Here is a 12,457-nt window from a genome sequence, read left to right as displayed (position 1 = left end):
AAGGGTTGTGAACAACGACCGTATTGATTTCATAACACCTAAGGCTCCCGTTGGTTTTGCAGGAGAGGTGCCGTGGACTAGGTGATGCTATAACTTTCCTACCTTTATTGCTCGTGTGCAGGGCCCGGCCGGAACATCGAGTGCAGCGTAGACGTGAGGCTGCCCTGGAGCGCAGTTGTGTTCTCTCTTGTCGCATGGAACTGCTGACGCTAGCCAGGTACCGCTGAGGATGATGCTGGCGCTCATGATGACGATGGTGATGGTGTCGCTACAGGGCTCCCTCCCTAGCACGTCGCGCGTTATGACAAATAGAGAGCGGATGTTGGGTGGAACAAAAAAAAAACTATGCACAGGTATGTACAACACCATGGATAAGTAAGACTTGTCCACCGTTAACTTCCTTAGACTGTCCTAGTCGGTCAATTGAGGGCGCCAAGTTAGTGCATTTCTCTCGGGGGGCCTTGCCCGGGAGTGGCGCAGTGGTCGTAGGTGGAAGCTAGCGTCGTGCGGTGAGGAAGCAGCTGCTAGCAGCGGCCAGAGATGACAGTGATGTGCCCCAAAGTTCGAGTACACTGTCGGAGCAACACAACCTGTCAAGGAACCGGGAGGACACGGCGTACGAGTGTTGGAAATCTCGGCCATGCAGATTGCTTTGTCGTTGCGCTGAGTATGACCTCGTGTGCGGCATAAGTGGCGCAGTCGCCACCCTGTTCGTGTAAGTATGTGCGAGTGATGAGCCATTGAACGCCGTGGTGGCTTGAAGTGACGCTGCTTATGTTGGTTCAAGGTAGGGGAATTACGTAGATGAGCGGTAAATGCTCTCTGAACTGGAACGAATCTACAATGGGGACGGACAAAAAGTCACCTCCACAGAGCTTCTGACATCCACACTGTCGTGGAATGGTTGAGTTGACATGGCGCGACGAGTCGGGCGTGAGGTGCACGGAGTTTGTGCGTTCGCGGCCAGCTGCCCTGACTCAGACCAGAAGACACTTCCTTCTTATCCACCAGATGGAAGTACATCAGGTGGATAGGGAGGATATCAAGGAATTGAGTCTTCGAGGTTCTCACTCACTGTTGCCGTAAGAGCTTCGTGCTTCGCAAGTTTTCGGGCGTCTTCCGTCGCTCGCTCAGGGTTGGCTAGCCCACAAGGTTCGTGGTTGTCGGGCGAGTCACGCGTGGGAACGGTAGCTTTGTGCAGATTGTTGTGGCTGCTCAGAGCATCGTGCCTGGAAGAGTCACAGTGTGGCTATTGCTTTACCGGGACAAGAGACGCAATGTCATAACAACAGATGATGGGTGCGTCCATCCGAATCTCATTCGTGCTTGGCGGTACTTGCCCTGTAGTCTGGTACTGAGGGGTAGCGTGGAGGTGGAGATGTCCTGGGGTGGAGCCGTCAGCCGAGGAGGAAGTGAGGTCGCCCGCTCGATATAGCGTGGCTCACCGGTGCCTTCGCACGGAGTGGCAGAAGGGGGCGAGTAGGGCGGGGGTCTGTAGACATTCGCGATGCGTCAGCGGCCAGTCCCGTCGGTAAATGTGTGGCTGCCGCGCTGGAGGTCAAGTCTACGATGGCGAAAGGCTGCAGGCCGGATCAGTCATTCCCGAAACTGTAGTGCATGAGAACGGCAGCGCGAACGTCATCGTAGAGGGTTTTTGCTAGGCGGTGGTAGGGCGAGGACGCAGCGGATATCGAGGGAAGCGTCTCCTAAGGAACGAAGTGCTTGAGCGGCTGAATGGTGACGTAGTTGAGTGAGAAGGTGGCCTCTAGCTTTGAAAACCAACCTCTGAGGTGGCATGCGTCGACCACCGGTATCGGCCAGCCCCTAACGTTGGCATGTCAGTGTGCGGTTGGCCGGGTATCACGTCCGGTTCATAAAATGTGGGAGAGGGGCCGTAGATTCGGTGATGCTGTGGCTCTCCTACTTTTATTGTTGGTGTGCAAGCCCCGCCCGGAACATAGAGGGCGTAGACATGCGACTGCCCCTGGAGCGCAGTCGTGGTCTCCCTCTGTCGCGCGGAACTGCTGACGCTGGCCAGCCACCACTAATTATGATCTTAGCGCTCATGAACACGATGGGTATGGCGTCGCTACAGTTTTATGAACAAGCATGGTGGAACACGGAGAGTGCATACAGTAGCGGCCATGAAACACGGCGAGCTTTGCGCTTAAGTGCACCACTTAAGGCATCACCAGAACATAGTTCTAGCAATGGCTCTGCAGAGCCTAGTGATGTCTATAAAATCCGTGCTTTAAATGGCATTGTGATGAAGGCTCCCAAAAGCACCTCTCACTAAGTCTTCGTAAGGATGGGTGCAGACAGTCGATGAGGTGTATTTCAGTCACGCAGAACGAGTACGATAACAGGCACAAAATGCACACAGGGGTAGAAGGTACAAACGAGGCGTCGTACGTGCACATTCATGCGAGACTGAAATAGTGTTCGCTGGTCTACATGCCATTCACGATATGAACCGTCTCACACGTCAGAATCAGTGTGTCATAAAATCCAGCCATGTTGGCGAAACCAGCTGAAGAGACCCGCTAAGGAGGAGGGACCGCTAACCCATGACTGTGCCCTGGCGTAGCTTGGCGATACGCGGTCGCGGTGCGCTTGTCGTGTAGCACACGCCCCACGTCCTGCCTTGGATGCTTGGCGCGGATCGAAGTCTAACCTGGCACCTACGACACAAACCACCTTCAGATCACACACGGAATAGCCGGGCCTTCATGGAACATCTCGAAAGCATCCACCAGAATGATCCAAGACTCAGCAAAGGTGAAGTTGTGGCAGTCAGAATTCCGGAATCCGACACAGCAGGCACCAAAACCCGCATTGATGTGAATAAGTCCCCCAAACGTCTCGATCGATAAGTCCCCCGAACGTCTTTCTCTTCCTCCATAGAAGACCTTACCTCGTTCATCTTCGGATGGTCAACCCAACACCACCACGTTCCGGCACAGTACAGCACCACAGTCATCATGACGTCGGGCCTGACCACTTCCAACGAACGTGTGCTAGCGACGGAGGAAACTGTTTTTAAAGATATCTTCGACGTTCAGCAAGACCCGGGTAGCAGTCCATTCACTGTGAAAAATTATTTATTTCGAAAATACACACAGAATGAGGAACCTAGCGCCGTTCTCTTAGATGGTTGGTCAATTCCGAGAACCACGTAAGAAGCGGGACCTCACTGCGCAAGGAAAGCACGCCGTGCACCATTCTCCACGGCGCTCCAGCGACATCAGTCGTGGAACTGCCTCGATTAGCGAAGAGCCCCATTACTGTTTGTCAGATCGAGCCGAAGGTGAGCCCGTCTTAATACGACGACCGGGAAACGCGAAGCAAGCACCTTCCCGGCGCATAGAAAGTCCGGGAGCCTTTACGATGGACCACATTACCTCCGGACGGAATCACACGGTTTGTCAGCAGATGGCCTAACCCCCACCGATTCAACGGTGCATACGTAGCCATTTGCCTCACGACAGCGAGGGATCATGCCGCCAAGTCGGTGGGGCGGATTATCGATTCTATGTCACATACTGGCATCGCACTTTTTGTTCTAATTCCTCATTGTATCCACTGTTGTTTTGCGCTCCTTCCTTCCATCATTCTGCAATGTAAATCTCAAATTTGTACCGTGATATTATTATCTCTCGTCAATGTTTTATGCTCTCCTACCTGTAGCATACTTCGCCGGTTTTATTAATGGAATCTTTTTGTTTGTACTAGGATTCAGTGGTCTGTCTCCTTCCTTCCGTTTTTTTCGACGAAAGCGGCACTTAAGACAGCCACTTCGTGTCACCTGTTGTCTTGGGACTGTAGACCTCGTCTCCGGCGATCTGTTGAGTTGATTATTAAATCCACTCTAAGCTCACCTCCTGAAAACAGTGACAAGCACAGTGACGTGGCTTTATTTTTGAGGGTCTAGCTTAACAAACCAGGAGTTGCACCCGTTTGCTATACCCACGAACCTCTTGTAGGTGCAATAAAAGAAACAGAAAAACTCGTGAAAATGTACACTCATAGGTGCCATGATTATAGTTTTCCTTAGGGATCACTAGACATTTTCCTCGGTGGTATAGTTATATATGCATGCAAAGTAATCTAGGTAACAGCCCACCTGAAGCGCTTGTTTGGGCTGCGGGCGCAAGTGTCGCCCTGTTCAGGAGTGTAGTGGAGACCCTCATACTGAAGAAGCCCTTAATCTCGGCTGAAATGTGAAATTAACCTTACGTGGCGGGTAATAATTCGGTTTGTGTGATTTGTCTTTACAATGCTTTGTCTGCCCTGACACTACGCTCGTTCGCCATATGCTCATATAGACCCATATTTATGTTTCAATGTCTTTGTGATACGACCAAACGAATTCAAACCAATTCGTTCATAATGCTAGTGCTAACAATGCTTTTATTTCTGCTTTACTTTTATTTGTTGTAATATTTTACTAGTTCTGTGTCTTTCTAATCGTTTCGCGGCCGCTTGACCACGAAAAATTGTGTCTACGGTATTTTCAGCAACTAATTCTGTTTTTCTCACGATGTCAAGGGCCTTCGCTCTGTGAGTAGTTAAACATCCAAGGAAAGTATTTAGTGTATCAATTGTCACCGTGAAGCATTCACCAAAACGTTGGGTTGCAAAAAAAGTAAGACATTATTGCAAACATCCTAATAGAATAGTATTTATTATCACTCAGTTAATCTGTAGTTAGGTACACCTAATAATTTTGTTTTGCTTAAAAAAAGCATTGGTCATAACATTTTCAGCCATGCTGCCCAAGATAGAAATATCTGTACAAAACACGAGTCAATCTATATGTTGCGAGTCTTTCTGTTTTCCAGTTTTTTAACACAAGTTCATCGATTGAAATCTCTGTATGGCCTTCGTCGGCAAGCTGTTACGAAGATGATGTGCTGTTTACCACGCATAGAGAAGTTTTTGTGCACAGGACACCGATTTTGAACAGAACGAGGTAAGTAGTTAAATTTTCACGCTAGAAAGTTTAAAGAAATTACCCTTTCCTTCTTGTTCCAAACAGAGAACGTTCCATAACGTTCCTATTTGACGATTTCGATTCTGGTGGTGGACCTAACGTGATGGAATTAGAAGGAGGTAAGATATGGGAATATTATTTCAAGTATATACATTTACATACCTTAGTATTTGTGAATATGTGAGACCAAATATACAACACAAAATATATATGACATCACATTTTTAGATGCATCGATGAAATTGTCGAAAAACATATAATAAACACACCCAATAATGATTCAAGCGAAGCTTTCTATGACACACTGGTGAAGAGAAAACCTGAAGAAATATGCTGCAGGAAATAAAACGAAACACATGCGGTATTACACAAATATTGGTGATGATATTTTAAGGGTTCTGTGCCTGATTGGTGCCTTCCATATGGCACAAATACTTTAAACCAACGCAGATAAAACGCCGCAAAAGAAAGCGCATCTTTTTGTCAGACTAGACTCTGGCCTCTCACATTACGAAATCAACCTATATCTTCTTGCACAAACGTTAAAAGCAGTTTGCAACCTGTATTTCACTTTGACTCATGTTGTAACAAAGAAAGCGTCGTGTTTGAACTACTTTTCTTTATGGAGACGAATTATATTTCATGTTATGCTATTGGTGCATATTTTCAGCGTGACGGGTTATTGCAAGACATCGTGTTTACTTGACCGATGACCCCTAACTTTTCGAGCAGATCGATCGCACGATGATGATTGTTATGCACAGATCAATATGACAATAGGCGTATGGCTGTTTGTGATCGCTGAGAAAACCCCCCTGGTTATGACAATGAATGATGATGAGGCCGTGTTAACATGGGAATATATTGAAAAAACATCTCTGATGCCCACACGTTTTCCGCCGCAGCGGAAACCGGGAAGGTTTCGGTTTATGGTTACGGTTGTCTATTTAAGGAATAACTGGTGACACGCAAAAAATTACTGTAGAAATCTGGCCGATGGCGACGTATGGGCCTACTTACTTGTGAAGGAACTTAATGCGGAGTCCTGTTCTTGGAACAATCGTCAAAAGCACGACCTCATGTCCTTCTGATGAGCAAACGGTGTGCTGCGTATCATCATACCCGGCCATCTGCTGTTCCTCGGTCATATTCGCGTCTTGTTTAAATTTACTTTTATGGTTGGGGATCAACGCGGCGGACTTCTTATGACAATCGATGAAAAAAATGGTGCCGAGCGCCAAACAGGGTAGCTAGCCGTAATCACAAAAGAAAGTGTAAGTATCTGGTAGGGAGCTGCACAGTGCGATTGTAAGAAAATGTCGAAGGGTAGGATAACTTCCCGATTTTGGTGGTCCCTGCACACCGACATCTGGACGTTTGGTGCACCCTGCACACCGAAAGTCTCAGCACACCCACATGCAGAGCATATTAGAGAGTGTGCGAAGGTGCTGTTCGGTGAGTCCGGTTTTCTAAGGTTGATAGCTAGAACAAGTTTTGTGGGTGCTGTTGGTAGCACGAAGCAACTCTGTAACAATTTTGGAACTTGCCACGTTCACTTTGCAGAATACGAGGCATTTCATATCGCAGACAATGTTGCGCAGAAGAAGGCCATGTGGCAAGCCTGACAGAAGTGGTGGGGTATCTTCTTACCTAGTAAAGTGATTCAGAGCAATCAGTATCCAATGGCACCCAGTCAATGTTAAACGCAGTACTCCGTAGTGGTGAATGGCTACTCTTTCAAACAAAAGAGAAGGGCAAGGTACCTGCATCACTAAATCGATAGGAGAGTACGTAGTTCGCATGCGGTACTGACACGATGCCTAAGAGACAACACACTTGTCTACAATTGTGGAGAGGACCCGCCAGAAAAACCGCCCCCGTGCACCAGAGTACATTTTCGGCAACTCAAGGTGTTCAGCGGTTGCGCCATCATCTGAAGCTAAACGAAGGCAGTGCTTGCGATGAAGCACAGACACTCATTCATGGCTCGAAGGACGGTGATTGTAGTTGTAGAGTACGCTATTCGTAAGCCGGAATCTTAAGGTGGTGTCGCACTCACTATTTAGTGGTGCCGCCTAGCCACAAAGCGGCCTAATAAAGTTCGGCAGTAAGTATCGGCCGCTGAAGCGAAGGCAACTTTCTGACCCCCTCTGCTGGATAATCATTCAGCGGCGCGACAGGCAAGATAGTGAACTTCCGACGGGCGAGATAGTGGACATTGCGAAAGGGCAACCGCTTCGGAAAGCTCTTCACAGATTCTTCACGTAACGGTCAGTCAAACTGTTGTAGACGTGGTATCCATCGGCATATGAACCGTGATAAGGTTGTTATCATTCATAGTCAACAGAGGGTGTGTTTATCTGCAACAATGGTGAATTGACAAGCAGAGGTAATAGTTTTGAATACACCAGACGACGGCTTTACTTTACTGCTTCCTTAGGATGTATTTTTTCTCTGCGATTTCTCTTTTCCGATGCTGAGCGTCGCGCTCAAGAACAGAAGCAATCCACAAGCTCTGGCATTAGTGCGCAACATACTAGGAGCTGTGATCATTGCCGGTTAACCGTCTGTTTAAAAGCATCCTGGTGCATAAGAGCTGATGTACAGAGGATACGAAGTGGGGCGAAGTTACGTATAAAACGTCGAAAATATGATGCCAAGCAACGTAGGCTTCGCCGTTTTTTTTTTTGTTGGAGTGGTCGAGGAAAATTATTCACGGCAGCTCTCTTAGCAGGATCGTTGTGTACTCTGTTTTCGGAGACAGCCTGTCCCAGCCCTTAAAATGTCATTATTTGAGTGATTGGTTGAATGAATGCTTGTGGTATACCTTTTATAATTTTTGATGGCATGCTATCTCACCAAGAAAAAAATAATATAGGTATCTTTTATACTCTTAATTTAATAATAGCTATTTTTATGGGCGAGATGAAAACGCTCTCTGTGGCAAGTGGCACCTGTCCTACACATTATTCTCCTCTCTGCTTTTCTTCGGTTAGTATTCTAATCTTCTTTAGTTGTTTCGACAGGCTTGTAGGTAACTCCCGCTGCTCAACCACTAAATCCTAAGGATTCAGGCTGGCGAAATTTGCCTTTTTTAGAGATTCGATGGATAAACTCACATTATAAAACTATCTCACGAATAGTTTTTTTTTTGTGGACGCTACGCATACACCATCATTTTGTATTCTTTCTTCAAAAGTCTCAGTTCTCAAGCAACCTTCTGCAGCCTCAAAAGGTAAAGTGCTGCCCTTGCAATTATCGTGGAAAATTTTTTTTCTGGTGCACAATATCTCGACCCTCTACATCTTTAAAAGCGTTTTAGCTTCCGTTTTTGTCTCCACCTATTGGTTTCCGCCTGGTTTTCTTCTATTCCGGTTACCTTGGCTTTCTATGATTCTCCGCTGTATTTTTCGCATTTCTAGATAGCCTTCCAGTTTGTCTTAACCACTACGTGTCCAGCTTTTCTTCTATAGGTACCTAAAATGTTTTGCAGCCCACCTGCGTTGAGCCTTTGTTCTCTACCTCTTCTGAAAACATATTTTACTCTGAGCTTCTGCAACTTCAGCAACGCCCAGCCATATCTCTCGGTACTGCCTCATTAGGGTGTTTTACAAGGACCGACAGTCCTCTGGTTCACTTCAAGGCGTAAAAAAGCGTCTGATTTTAATCAGAGTACTGCGTTCGATAACGAGAGGCCAAAAACCATTACTCCTTTCCACAATCCACTCACACTTTATATATTCATACCCGCCCGAGCCCAATGATTTATTAAAGCTGCGTTGCACTTTTTTTATTCTTATTAAGGTGCTCCTTACTTCTTAAGTAGGACCCCTTGTTTACCGACACGTCATATATGTATCTTCTTGACTCTGGGTAACTCGCCTCGCCTAATTGACAGTGAGGGAGTTCTCGGGCATTGAATACCAATATATATAATTTTAGTGCTAAAAATAACCCACGGTCTGCAGCTTTCTGGCCAAAAATGTTTGTAACCACTGCATTCCAGTATGACTATCAGCTGAGGGAACAATGCTGTCTGCATACGACATTGACAGAATACGCTGTTGTAGCACTTCGCCTTGCCACAGATCCTCTGCATTTAAGCGCAATTAACTTCATTGCAGTTACTTCTTAATGCTACTATGAAACATAAAAACAGTGTCGGGCTCAGAAGGCATCGCTGCTTCATTCCTCGATTGATATTGACCTGCTGTGCACATGTCTGACCTTCCCATGTTACGCGCACTATATAATCTTTAAAGTTTGTTCTAAGCAACTTTAATGTCTCTTCATCTTAGCTGTAGAGTTTCAGCAGCCGACAGCATTTCTCTATTTGCGTTCTGCCCCTTTATGTTACATGACGCTTTAATGTACAAGGACGTAATACATAATGGTCAATTCCCCGCTTTCACAATTTTAATGCGCTGTGCTATCACAATCACCATATCATCCAAAAACCTGTCTTGTTTACTTCATTCTATAGTACCTCAGATATTTATTTTCTTTCCTCCGTGCTTGAATTTCTGATTCTATAGCATGGAATAGAAAACTGTGCACTACTGGCGTTACTTTAACTTGACTGTTTGGATAATTACTTGCTTTATTTACTTGGACTTTATATAATAAAATCAATCTTCTTTCCAGCCAATACTCTCGTATTTTCTCGATTTCTATTACCTCATCCATTCCCCTCCTAAAAGATCAGTTTTTTTTCCTAGTTGGTTTATCAGCTGCATTTGTATTTCGTTCGGGTCCACTGTTTCTTGGGAGCAAACTATTTCTGCTGCTTCTTTCTACTCAAGGCTGCACAATTTTCTTACTTGTTCCGCTGTCTTTGGCTATGCTATTCTTCCGGGTGCCGGCTTCTCTTCATCTATTTCCCTAAACTTCTCACTAATCACTCAATAAATATACGCCAATGCCTTATTCCAGTGTAATGTTTCCCTCCTCATCAATCAAACATTTTGGTGGATGTCGTTTCTCACGTTTATTGATTTTATGTGGTTCTCAAAATTCTTGAATTCGCTTTTCTTCCCCTATATTTTGCCACAAATGTTTTGCTTTTCTCTTTTATCTTTGCGGGCACCAGTTTCTGCAGTTGTAGTCTTGTGTCCCGGTAGATATCCCATTTTTCGTAGCTACCTCCGGTGTCATACCAGTTGTCTTTGCCTCTATATGTACTTGCAACGCCTTTTTACACCGGTCTGTAGCCCCTCCTATTGCAAAATTCCAACTCCTTGTAGGATTTTTTTCCCTTTCCATTGGTTTTGTTGCTTGGCTTCACCCATCTTTGGCTTTATAAAGGCGATAATTTCGTCGTAATGCCAATATTTGCCAGTAACTACTGATTTCATTTTCCATTATATCAGTAATAATCATTAACTGTTTACGGTTCGAATTACTGCCTCCCGTTGTACTGACTTCTAAATGTACCTGGGCTGCGCCTCCAAAGTGCAAGGTAAGCCACTTGTGGTGTCTGAATAAGTGGCCTGTTTCGTTGCCATCTATCTTCATTCCACGCAACCTTTTGTTTACTGTTTGGCACACTAGACGTATCATCATCATAGTCATTATCATCATCACCACCACCATCGTCATCATCCCCACCACCACCAGCCGGTATATGCCTACTACAGGGCAAAGGGCTCTCCCAGTAACCTCAAAATATCCCGGTCCGGTGCTAACTGCGACCAAGTTATCCCCGCATTCTTTTTGATCTCATCTGCCCAACTAACTTTCTGCAGCCGCCTGTCACGTTTGCCTTCTTAGGGATCCAGTCTGTTACACCAAATGACCAATTGTTATGTTGCCTTCGCCTTGCAGGCCCTGCCCACGACCACTCCTTCGTAATTTCTACTAATATGTCCCTACCACGCATATTTTTCCTTACCCACTCCACTCTCTTCTTGTACCTTAATGTTACACCTATCATCTTCTGTTCCATTGCTTGCTGAGTCGCCTTCAATTAAAGATCAACTCTCTTAGTGAGCATTCACGTTTCTGCCCCGTGAGTGGGTACCAGTAAGATGCAGCTGTCAGACGCTTTCTTCTTCAAGGACAATCGTTGGCCGCCATTGCTTATGTGAGAATTTATTCCGAATGCACTCCATGCCATTGTTATCCATCTATTTATCTGCGCCTCATGGATGGTCTCCGGGGTCACAAGTCAGCCTAAGTAGATAAATTGGCTTCCACTTCCACTGACTCGCCACCTATCCTAAATCCCTGTGCTGTTCCGAGGTAATTGATCATTACTGATTAGTATTAATGTCAGGTCCATGGTTATACTCTCTTTTTCTAGTACATAAGGATGCTTTGCAATTTGTCCCCCGAGTTACATAACAAGTCAACATCATCCGCAAATCCAAAGTTACTGAGGGATTCTCCATTACCGTTACTCTTTACCGCTAGCAATCCAATCTTTTAAAAACTTCTTATAAACATGCTGTGAATAACACTGGATAGATATTGTCTCCTTCTCTGATGCCTTTCAGTATAGGTAGTTGCAGGTCTCATTATGAATGGTGATGGTAGCTGTGATTACAATTCAGTTTCTGAGTATGTTGTGGCAAATCTGCACAACTGGCATTTTTATTGTCAGCAATAGAAATGCTGTGTTCACGGTAGAGAAAGATAAAGATGGTAGAGGAAGGTGAAAGAAAGTTTTATCCAAAAATAGGCTTCTGAGCACAAGGTGAATAAAAGCACATTGCGTACAATGGCGGAGTCCTCCAATGAATATGTGCATGGTAAAGTAGGCAGGTGGCCTGCTGTGTTGACAATTCAAACCATTATAAATAGGGGCCACAGTACTGAGTCTAGGCCTTTCGCCGGCGGAAGCACCGATCAACCAGAATCACCAAAATACTAGCTCTAGTATGCCAAACACTTGCACTTCAGAGCCTTCTACAAGAACAGTCAATCTATATCACCCCTGTTTGTGAGAAATTTTTACCAGTCCAAATAATGCAGTTTTTGCTCCAAAACTGCAGCGTCTATACTGTTCCTTGTGTTGTTAGGTAATATTTTGACTGAAGACATGAAGGAGAGACGGCAAAGCATGAGTGAAGAACGAAGGCGATCGACGTCGAGCGGAGGGAGGGGAATCCCGAGAAAGTTTTTGGCGTTATGAGCAAGCGAAGTTTTACGCGGTGGTGGGGAGGACACGCGCTGACAAGGGCCATCGCCAAACTAAACTTTCCTTTCGTACGGTGAGGAGATCCTGCACTCTTTCATCTGGTGTCGTCGCAAATACAAGAAATGTGTCATGTGATATGTGAGCAGTAGCACACTGGCCAGTCGGTTTTTCGACGAGTTGCTCACACAATGGAAATGCAGCCGCTGTGGCCGAACGTGCGGAAATAGCGGTCAAGTAGCCGTGATAAGTCAGATTGACGATTGGTGCCATGGACAAGGTTGGTCTGGACACCGATTCAGAGCAGGGCTGGAAGTGTTGCAGAGCAC

The 12,457-nt window shown here is 45.7% G+C and overlaps 1 long non-coding RNA gene across 1 annotated transcript in view; it reads left to right on the top strand.

The window, feature by feature from the left end:
* LOC144141927 (uncharacterized) overlaps positions 1 to 12,457 on the top strand; it is a 55,353-nt gene that overhangs the window by 27,488 nt on the left and 15,408 nt on the right. Inside the window, exons 2-3 of the long non-coding RNA XR_013316753.1 lie at positions 4,842 to 4,972; positions 5,039 to 5,112. This is a non-coding gene — a long non-coding RNA (uncharacterized LOC144141927). The remainder of the gene's footprint in view (positions 1 to 4,841; positions 4,973 to 5,038; positions 5,113 to 12,457) is intronic.

The sequence above is a fragment of the Haemaphysalis longicornis genome, unplaced genomic scaffold, assembly GCF_048455015.1.
Source record: "Haemaphysalis longicornis isolate Haplotype H1 unplaced genomic scaffold, Haemaphysalis longicornis Haplotype H1 scaffold_6, whole genome shotgun sequence".
NCBI lineage: Eukaryota > Metazoa > Arthropoda > Arachnida > Ixodida > Ixodidae > Haemaphysalis > Haemaphysalis longicornis.
The sequence above is the reverse complement of the archived record's forward strand: the minus strand, read 5'-3'. Positions and strand labels throughout refer to the sequence as shown.